The 11,662-nt window shown below is 36.3% G+C and overlaps 1 long non-coding RNA gene across 2 annotated transcripts in view; it reads left to right on the top strand.

Annotated features, from left to right (window-relative positions):
* The first annotated feature begins 2,448 nt into the window (after positions 1-2,448).
* LOC124160890 overlaps positions 2,449-11,662 on the top strand; it is a 98,620-nt gene continuing 89,406 nt past the window's right edge. For both annotated transcript variants that reach the window (XR_006865261.1, XR_006865260.1), the window contains exon 1: positions 2,449-2,554. This is a non-coding gene — a long non-coding RNA (uncharacterized LOC124160890). The remainder of the gene's footprint in view (positions 2,555-11,662) is intronic.

The following is an 11,662-nucleotide window of genomic DNA, read 5'->3' as shown; positions in this document are numbered from 1 at the left end:
CACTTAGGTAAAAAAAGCAATCTATCACCAGCTGCTCATGCGATAGAATTTAAAGGAAATGTTATCCTTGAAGCTTTTTCGAAAGAATTATCTGCACGTAGTAGCCCTTTTTGTATTTATATGCCACGGAAAATTACTAGTAGTAACAGTAAGGAAGGGTAGTAAACGCAAGTCCCTATAGGAAATAAACCACGTGACGGCATAAGTAATTCCCAGCAATAAAATTCCTGTAACATGAGTAATTTCACCAATATTTCACAAAATTCCTATCTTATTCATCCACCGTACCTATGTATGGTAGGGGCCGTTGAGAAGTAAGTAATATAAATTCTTACCCTATTTAAGTAATATTTAATAACGTCGCATTAATGTAGCTATAACTTAAGTGACGAACGACTTCGGTACTTGAGTAATGCCATGGATCATAGTCACTAGTATCTTTAGTAACTAACTTACTTACAGCTTTTTGTGTGCGACAATTCGTTATTAGCCACCTTATTACTATTATGGATCACCATGGAGAATCTCAAAGGCAATTACAAAACATTGTATAATATAGAAACCTTTTCTATTAAAAAACAGATTGGCCATTTTCAAGGTGATAGGTGAAACGGTGCTGTAGTCTATCGATCTCAACATCAAAACATCCATATTTATACATTTTCATAAAGGAAAAATGAAATAGATAGCAAAAAGTACATTTTTGCATTACATTTTTATTCAATTCCTTCATATTATATGGCATTTTATTCCTAAGCTACGATAATTACCAGCGGAACTTGGAAGACGACTTGTCTGCGAGCATTTGTTTACCTCAGTATACAATTCTTCATGTAAAAAACAGTAATAGAAAAGGAAAAATTGCTCAAATTCCTTCAATAAACGCAACTAATGGAAATTTTATTACATCTTTAAGTCCCAATCACTAATCGTGGTCGTAATTAAGGACCGGTATTATAATGTCTGTTTAACGTTAATCATAAGATGATATACCCTTCAAATTTATCGAGAGCTAGCTAAATAAAGTTCTTGATAGCTTCTGTATAAGATCAAACAATAAGTGACGGTAGTGAGTCATTGTTTGATAAGTTTGACGGTGTGACGGTAGTGGAGCCATAGCAACGAACATCAACAATGAGTAATCTTCCTTTGAATTTTTCCACCATCTACTGGTAATCCTAATCAATGGCCACACCCCTCCCAACTGTCCTTCACAAAATAGTTCACTGCCAACAACCCGAGGAAAGAAATAAACCCTCTCTCGGTCAAAGGCCCGACTCTCATTTTTACGACAAAAACGACCGTCCGAGGTAGAGTGGATGGGATGGACGGACGCAATCATCCGCGGGAAGATATAGTAAATATTTGAGGGCCCGACATAAAGGGAGTCGGTTTCTAATGTCCCGCCCACTGGGCCTAAATAAATCCAGCGACACAGCGATGCGAAAAAAAAATCGGGAAACATGGAAGTCGGCAATTTTCGTACACCCAGGAATACGTCGGTGGCATAGTTTTTCCATCCACCGATGGGAATTCGCCACAAAGTCAACGATAAAACAAAATTAGGATATATGATCAAAATAAATAAGTCCTACCAGTGATTAAAAACGTCAACGCAGAGTAGACAGATAATTCTGATGTCCCGCAAATATTTCCGGCACGGTACGCAGCAGCAATTGGCACGGTTTTGCCATTCAAGACATCGTCATAAGGCTAATGATAAAAGAATAAGTAAATGCGAGCAAAATAAATCAATCCTCAATGTGATTATTAAAAACATTAAATGTAGTGAACATCTATTTCCTTCTGTAAGCAGAAGTTAAAGGCACAGTTTTGCTATTCGAATAGTGAGAAATCGTCACAAGGCTAATAATAAACATAAAACGCGGTAAAAACCGATAAAATACGAGAAGAATTAACCAAGCCTCACAGTGATTAAAAATGTTAAATGCAGTAGATACTATATAAGAATATCATATGATAATTTTATATTTGGTCCAATAAAAGGAAGCCAGCAATAGATAGAAACAAACGTTTCTGTTGAATTTTTTCATTTTCGGTTACTACCGCGTCGGTAGCTATACTGAAGACAAATATAGCGATGCATTCACCATAGCAACCCAACCTTCACCATAGCGCCATAGAGAACGATAGTAACCGAAAATGAAGAATTTCATCGCAAGCGGCGGAAATTTTCGTGCTGACATCATTTTTGCTGCCGCATCATTAATTCAGAAAAATTGGAATATTTCACGGGTCATGAACTATGCATCAGGTGATTGAAAATTAACGACGATAAATAATGAACGTGGAAGGTTATGATACATTTTAAACGATAAAATATACCCAATGTTTCCTAATTGCGCCTGTCTGACAACATATCGATGTATCTGGTGATATGGACCGAAATTTCCATTAATTGGATTTGTATCTTTTTTTGCAGGACTGAATGTCATCACCTCTTCAAGTAGACAAGGGTGTGATGAAGTAATAGTTGGGAAAAATCAGACTGAAAACACCACCACTACCCTTTTCTATTAACTCCACGGCAAAGGTAAGACACAATATCTTCCTGAACTCTAGATCACGGTAATATTAACAACGAGAAAAAGTTCGTTCCCTTCAAGAGCACTAGTTTCCAATCCCTCTACCTTCTGTTGATAAAAAAAAAACAATTGACAACAGATAAACATTAAATAAAAAACTACTGATAAAAGGGTAGGTATGGCTGCATTGTATGACCGTGTGTTGAATAAAATAAAAGTTCCTACCCCAAGAAAATTCAATTCGCAAGATAAAAAGGATAAAATCATTTTAAATTAAAAAAAAATGGCAAATTATTTCCGAAAAGTCACTTTTTCTAAAAAAAAACGAGGACGGAATGATGAAGAAAGTAATTCTCATTTCGTAATAATTATGTCTGATAAAATCGAAATAAAAATTTAAAATATTTTTCCCACGTTTTATTAGATTTTTGTTCGAAATATCCACTGAAGGTAAAACTTGGCGGAAACGATTTAAAGAATAACGGCTGAGTACTCTACAAATATGGCTTTTAAATAACAAGCGATGATGGAAATGATTCACCAAGAAAGTTCGTAATGAGGGAGAGAAAGTGGTTCGTGGTTAGGTTTTCACAGTCTAAAAAGGTTGCAAGGTTGCAAAAAATGGAATTAGAAAATTAGTAGATTATTAGGAAATTTAACCGAAGAAATTGTAGCGTTATTACAAAATATGAAACTTTACCAAATATAATAATTCTCTCTGACATTTTGACATCCATGGATTTCGTGACTGATGTATCGTGAAACGCATCGCCAACTAAACAGCTCAATCTAGAATGACATTAAGGAATGATTCGCACCAATAGTTAAACACAATGTGGAAAGAGTTAAAAATTTGAAATGCAACAATAAAACGCAATTAAGGCTGCATAAAAAGTGAAGTGCTTTCATGCGGCAATCAGAATATATAATTTTGATTTTCGGTAAAAGTGAAATCTGTCTTGGAATACGCACGTACTTCACTATAATATTTAACGGGAAATAAAAAAATCAGATGCATGAATCAGAACATACGAAGCTTTGAGAACGTAATAAATCAGTTATGCCACTTACGAATGATGACGATCCTAAAGACAGAGAAAGGATAAAAAATGAACAATCCCAACCGATAGTTCGATAAAACAGATAATTTATGAAACCATTAATACGTAGATGTAGGCCTAAAGGGCTCACATGGGATATCTACAGCCCATTCAAGTAAAGATATAAGAATACATGAATTTTAAGAAAAATATACTAAGAGAATTAATTTCATATATTAGATACATTGCGAAATGTATCAATAAGAAAATATGTGACTGACCTCTGAAAATATATTTAAACTTTCCATTTGTGAAAGTATAATGGAGGTAAACGTGCAGAGGAAGAGGAGAGAAAGGCTAGTATAGGCTATACAAAAGTTCTCCGATAACCCACAAAGTACAAAAGGGCATAAAACATTATGAATTAAAGATATTTTCATTACAGAGAGAGGTATGGCTGCAGGAGCAAAAATTATATTTCAAAGAACAATGAATCTGATAATGAATATGAGCGGCGACCAATCGAAGTTACTACAGCTTAACGCGATTAGGAAAGTATACTGCTACCTTTTTTTACTACAAGAAAATCGACAACAATCCTACAACTCACCAAAGTTCAAGCCCCTAACAAAGTCTGAGAAAATATATACAGTCCACTTTCAAAACGTGGAGCAGCCAATGGGAATGCAATACCATCCAAAAATATGCCCAGCACATCACTGAAACTTGAATTCCTTTCAGGTAGCAGAGAAAAGTTCCTATTTGAAACTGTGTAGATCACATCATGGATTTACATCACTGTGAGAACCTAGGCCGAAGTAAATCCCTTAGCGGAAATACAATGCGCATCAAAAGGAATATACATTTGCGAATGAAGCATTGCACAAAGATACCTTGGGGCGCTCAGCTCGCGGAATGAATGTATAATTCAAACTTTCGGAGTTAAAATACAGATCATCTCACGACACATCCACAGAAATAGACACGCAAATGAGGACCCATAAAAAACAGGCTTAGAAGGGAGTAAAATCCGGTGCCGCAACGATAAAGATGAGGGGAACACTCATATAATCCTCTCTCACGCAAATCTGCAGGACGGGGAAGTCTCTTAATCCACCGAAATAGGAAAGCTCGCATTCGTCCTTATTATACGCCCTCTACGAGCCAGCGAGAGAGATACCCTCATTATGTAATCCGCTCCGAGGATAACATGAAAATAAATACGGCTACAATCAACCAAGCTAAATAAAAACATGTATTTCAATCGTTCAAAACTTGACCATTATCGTACCATGCATAAAACTGGGGGCCGAAATGGGGTACATAAGGAGGCAGAAGGAAGTACGGATAAGCTAACTGAATAGAATTTTTTTTTATTGAAAGCAATAGCTGTGCTCCTTATAGCCACAAAATATTTTTAATGAGTGCTATACACGTGCCATCACAACACCCACTCTTATGTTTCAGGGGTCACAATTGAAGAAGTTACGTATAGTTGAAAACGCATATTTTAGTTGCGGATCATTAAAAACGCATATTTGCTGATAGGAAGAATAGAACGCTCTCAGTAGGAGTGAAACTTTGTGCAAAAAATGCAGAAAAGTTTTTCGGGTTTTCCACAGGTTGATGTTTTTCATGTCTCCCGACGTTTTGGGCAGCGACTTGCTGATCATCCTCAGGGGATCTTCCGAATGACCAACAAGTTGCTGCTCGAAACATCGGGAGACATGAAAAACATCGACCGGTGGAAAACCCGAGAAAATTTTTGCACCTGATACGCCTAGAAAACCTAAGATCATGCATTGCGCAATAAATGTTTTCAACGCAGCATTTCCCGAAAGGAGCTTAAAAAATAGATAAAAGAAGCTGAGAAAGATCTTTAAACAAAAAAAATAGAAATTATTCACACACCCTTTCTCGACCACAAAACCAAGTTTATTTTATTCAATAATAAGTTAAACTTTTTCTAACCCAGAGCTTATTTTTGAGAAATTACATTTCAAGGCATTTAATTCTAAAAAAGTGAAAATTTTCTACTCAATCATAATTACTGTGGCAGCTACATTCACCATTAAACTTAAAAGCACAAAAGAACAAATTTTTTAAATCTTTCAGCTGAAAATGTATATATATTTTATGTTACTTATAAGCAACATAGGGTTATAAGGGGTAACTAGTGCGCAACCCCGGGTAACATTCGTTCGGTGCCTAAGATGAGTAATTTTCGGCGATATTACGAATACTGCACCATGAAAAAATTCATCTTTCCAGGGAAGCTCTCCACTGAAGTTCTTCGCTACATTTACCCACGGCCCCGTGACTCATCCGAGTGTACAGCTCATTCTACGAGCAATCTCCACATTAATGCAGCTAGAGGAACCTCAAAGGGTATGGTGCAGTTTCTTCCGACTCCAAGAGCCAAGATAAATGCTTTCTCCGAGTAAATTTCGCAGTCTTTCAGCTCTGAAGTGTGCTACGCCAACTTCACCTCCTCTCGTGACAGCTAACAATTAAGATTAGTCCATTTTAAATATTCGTGCGAGAGCCCAAATTTGAAACCGCAATTGTGTACGAAAAAGATTGAGCTAAATTAGTAAAATATGGGGTTTTACGCCGAATATAATAAAACTGAATTCGTGCTGAACATTCAGCCCCCTATTCCAGCTCATTTAAAATATCCTCTCGTATAAAAAACGCTAGCTGGTAAAAAAAACTAACTTCGTATTTTTATTTCAATTAGCTAAATGCAATGAGCAGGGTTATTTTCTGCCCTCATTCCGCTGTAGACTGCTCTGCCTCATTTAGAATTCAAATTCAGTAAATCACATGCAGCGGATCTAAATACCAGCTCAAAATAACCTCATGGTGCTAAGAAACTCGCAATGTAGTCACGCTTTTTCTCGCGGTGCTTTGTATCAATCTAAAAAAAACAGCAATAAATTTGAGTCAGATAAATTCAACCGTTTATTTTAATATTGCGTCAGATGATAAAAAATAACAATTGCGCCGAAAATACCATTAAGTCATATTCAAATTTTTCTCATTACTCAAGTTTGAAGAGTGTAAATTATCAAATCTGCATATATACCAGTAAACAGGGCTTCGTGCTATCCAATAATTACGTGACGCATACTTTTACACCAATTTTCGTCGGAATTCTCGATTGACGAAATTACTACATTTTTTCCATTTTACAAAGGAATATTCTAGCTACCTACTCATTGTTTGGGCAGTCTCAAGCACTCATCAATACGCCATTAATAGAGTTAAGCAAATGAAGGCGGTAAAACTAAACAAACCACCATTATTTTGCATAGTTAAAGGTAAAAAGATGCCATTAGCCACATTCCACAGACAGCTATTCGGCCTCAGTATGACTGTCAATCACTCTGATATTTGAGCAAACTCAGAAAACATAAGCACTATAAATAGAAAATTATAAACACAGCGGAGTGTGAGGTGCCTGAAATCGAAAAGACAGAAAATTAGCTCTGGGTAAAATATAAAAACTATGTTTAAGTATACCGGGACTAGCCATGGTGATAACTTTTACGGAGTCATCCGCAATGCACAAATTGCGCGAAAAATCCACAGATGAAAAACTATAATCGTATTCACGGAAAAACAATACAACTTCGTATAACGTTTTATAACCTTCGTTTACGTCCCCTTGAATCGAGCACTATGACCATGATACGAGACTGTTTTGAATCGGAAATGCAAATCGAATAGTGTCATTTAACCCTATCAACCTGAAGCGTCGGGCGAAAACATGAATATCTCCAGCTGCGATTAATCAAATTCCAACTAAACTGAATCGTATCAGTATGCTCACTCTGCTAAGGTTTACCTTCCCGCTGCCCAAACATACACGCCAGCGCGACAATAAATCACGAGTCTGAGTACGAGAGAAGTTTTTACTACTTCTCTCAAATTGGAAAATGTTTTTCCAGCCTAATGCCAAATCAAATGCCATTCGGCGTAGGACTATGGCAGCAGTAACTCACGACAGGAATAAAAATCCTCAAAAAATAATCAATGCCATGGTTGATGCTATATATTTTTAAAAAGTAATTTCTTATCATGGTGAGGGTAAGATGAAAGAATAGGTACTTTTACAGGCCCTGATATCTGGAAAGTTTAGTCGACCCTGAATTTAAAAATAAATGAAACCGAAATACAATATATGAATACGGTGAGCTGTAGAGTTTTATTGATGGCTAGAAGATATTTTCTTGGAAACAAAAATAAATGATATGAAAAAAATTGCTCGTTACTCAACCTATTAGCCGCTCACAAAGCCTTGGATTACCAAATGCCTTATAATCATGCGCTTTTCGATTCCGTATGTAACCATTTTTGGTGAAAATCTAGTTATTATCTGTTTGGCAGTAAGTAATTAACAGATAGTTACTAGATTTTCTGCAAAAATGAATGTTAAATAATAAGAGATAATTCAACAAAATATAAAATCGATGGTTAGTATAAGATACCTTAGCTGCTTTGAACTATATATGAAGGAATATTATATATGTTTTTAAAAATTTCATGTAACGCCATAAAAAAAGATGAGCATACCTAACAAATATTTCCGCAATGAATTAGCCCTTAAGTTGTCCCGCCGGGTCTACATAAACCCAGAGGCTATTTTAATGAATAGATCATACGTTGGATTAAATATTTTAGCAAATTGCGTCCTATATATTCTCATAACGTACTTTTCTCTTTCGTTTAATGGCGTTTTTGTATCCGGATACATGTATGATGTATCTAAATTTAGCCTTTTAGTTTAGGCGTGTTGAAAAATACCGATCATACTCGTCGCGAGCGTTTGTGAGATAGTTAACAGTTGCGAAGATTTCTGCGGAGCCTTCATACTTTGGCTCTTTTTCATCTTAACAGGCCACTGAATCCAGTGCCGTAGCCAGGAATTACGTTCGGTGGGAGAGGGTGCAAAACCAAGGAATCCAGCATAAATTTTCCAAAAACTGGGAACCAAGTTGAGGGTTTTAAACTAATTTTAACACTATTATTATAAAAAAAACTTCATATTTCAAAGAATTCTTTAGTAAATTCATGATTTTTCAAATATTTTGTTTTCTTTTATGAAGAAAAGTATGCATATTTTTATATTTACGGGGGGCTGGACCGCTGCTTCCCCCCTCGCTACGCCACTGGCAGAATCTCATGGAATAAAAAAATAAAATGCTTTAGTTTAAGCTAATAAGCTAATAAGTTTAGTTTTTTATCGCTATAACCCACATAAACATACAGCCACGTGACCATCATCACTTGCAAGGCTCAAAATATAAATTATGGGTCAATATGACCCAACGTAAGTAATTACGTAACTTTATCTCACGTGACTACTTAGGGGTTAAGTATTTTGAGCAAAGAGAATAGTGCTGTCACATGAATACAACGGATTTAGATTTTTTTAATTCAAAATTACTTACGTTATTCTAAAAAAAAACTGTGGTTCATCATCCCTATTTTCATCCTGGCTATTATAATTCAGGTGTTTTTTAACTGAAAAACTTCACGTGGTATCTGTGTCATTTTTAGATTCATTAGCAAAAATACGCACGAAACATGTATTTCATATTTTTTATTGAAAAACATTTTCTACTAGCTTCATTAATCGGGAAATCAGGCTTTAAAATGACAATTAATGGGAAAGGATCATGTTCAAACACGCCCAGCATGCGATATCGGAAAATGGTAATAACATACTGGCGTTTACAAAAGCTTCGGTAACAGGGAGCCCCTCAGCAGGCAGACCTTGCATGAAGCCGTTAACTTCCACAAAATAAACAGCCCTTTTCCATGCAGGATCTCACGGTCGAACGAGGAGAGACATTAAAATCGATACGTAGAATTGCCGTGCGCGCATCATAAGTATCCAATCAGGGAAGGATTAAGGCCAATAACTGGCCACCTATACACAGGAGAACAAACCTCAGCGTTTACTGAAGGAAAACATAGGCCACGGTTCAATCGCTCAAAACCACTGGCAACACTGTGAGTCAACTGGTGATTGCAGAACCTCATTACGAACGATAGAGCAAGGGATATGTGACTACGCTAACCAACACTATGTTCAAATAATACACGATATTTTTACCAATATAACTTCAAATAAGACAACAAATAGCTCCAACGTTGCCAAATTTTCTATTTTCATAGAAAATAAAAAGCAAATAAAAGGAAATTAAAACATTTTCATTCAATAAGAAGTTTATTTTCTGCGTGTATTACACAAAAAAACAGCCTGAGTTAACAATCTATTTTAAATCTGATGAATTTAAAAGCGGAAACTGAGAAACATTTTCGGTGATCCCCCACTACCAGCTGACCTTTCCGAATTAAGAAAAAGTACTATAGCCGGTGTCGCAACAATTAATCGCGTGCCGTGGAACGAATGGTGCTCATATAGAACACTTGTGGGCTTTATAGTAAAACTGCTTCAGCTGCTCTTTCGTTTGATGTATAATCTATAGCTGCAAGTTTTGTGTAATACCTTGTATGATATGCGGCACGATGTTTTGGAAGTTCTTAATATTAGTCAGGGTTATGGCAAAATTGGCAGCCCTGGAAGGCACTTTCCTTAATTTTTTTAGAAGTGAGTTAATTGTAAGTTTTTTTAATCACAAGTAATTATTGATTTTATTATAATTTTCTTGTTTTGGTTAGTAATGTATATATATTAGAAATTTTGTGGCAGCAAAATTAATAACAATATTATTTGACTATTTTATATTTTGTTGACACCATGGCACCACTGATATTAGTTAAATAAAACATTATATTTAATGTAGTTCATATAAGTTTAAATACACATTAAGTATAGTTCCACAGGATCGATTCGGACACGAACGCGTTTAGTTGTTACAAAAACACTATCAAATGCACTAGATAATTTGCTATAACAACGAAACGCATCGTGTTCGAATAAATCCTGTGGAAACATTTCAATGCTTCATTTTTAACTAACACTTAGTGAAATGAATATTAGAAGGAATTGAAAGGTAGCTATTATAAATATATATTCATTTGAAACACATGATATCTTGCCCACAAATTTTGCTTTGGTAAGCGATTGTCAATCCTACGAAAGCTCATCTTCATCCTTTTATCATCCGAAGAATTTACATGTGGCTAAGCGAAACTGACTGTTACTCTTTGACGACGGGAAATTTGTTTCCTTCAATTGCTTCAATGGATCACATTGCAAACGCATTTTACGCTGCCAAACGGTAGCAGTAAAATGAATTTATTGCTCGCATACCACCGTTTTCCCTTTGCCGTAAACACGGCAGCGTAGTAGCGCTCGCGAAGCACCTTTTTATGTCCCGTAACAGATCCAAAGAGACCACAAGTGTCGTAAACTCGATGAACCGTGCGCTACGAACGCGTGTTACATCGCGGAGTTGTTGAAAGGCTGCTTAGTAGCTATCGGTGGTCACGACAGGCGTTAGAACGGAAAAGCTTAACGCGGCGGAAGAAAAAGGTGGGAGAAAGATGAACTTCCCGTAGGAACAAAGGAAATTGGAGTGACCATGGATTCCCTGAAGATTACTTCCATTTATCTACAAAGCTGAAAAAAGATAAAATTCTCAGTCTTCAGTCTGCCACTCATCACAGTTAACACTCAAGACCACAGAATCCCAAAAAATAGACTTCGAGGTCACAACTTCAATGGCTCACGTCAGTATGCAGTTTTTGTTCTTCATCTTCTTCAGTTGGATTTGCTTATTAGGATTGTAATACTTAAAGAGTGCGATATCTCTCTCAGCGATGACTACGCATGGCTAAATTAATGTTGAGGTTTTCAGGGGCCGACACAATCGTAACTACCGTATGTATTTCCCCAACTCGTTATTCCTTGGTCTGCATTTATGACCCGCAAACAAACTGAGTAGGATTTACAATAGATTGACCAACTCTAGACTCCAACGCAGTACCTTGACGCAGCGTTTCGAAGGGAGAGAAAAACCACGGGTTCCCTGAGACAACGATACAACACTAACATTTCCATCATGATTCCTTCCCTATTTCTAAAAAAAAAACAACTCT

The sequence above is a fragment of the Ischnura elegans genome, chromosome 6, assembly GCF_921293095.1.
Source record: "Ischnura elegans chromosome 6, ioIscEleg1.1, whole genome shotgun sequence".
Classification (NCBI taxonomy): domain Eukaryota; kingdom Metazoa; phylum Arthropoda; class Insecta; order Odonata; family Coenagrionidae; genus Ischnura; species Ischnura elegans.
This window is presented reverse-complemented; position numbering and strand designations above follow the sequence as displayed.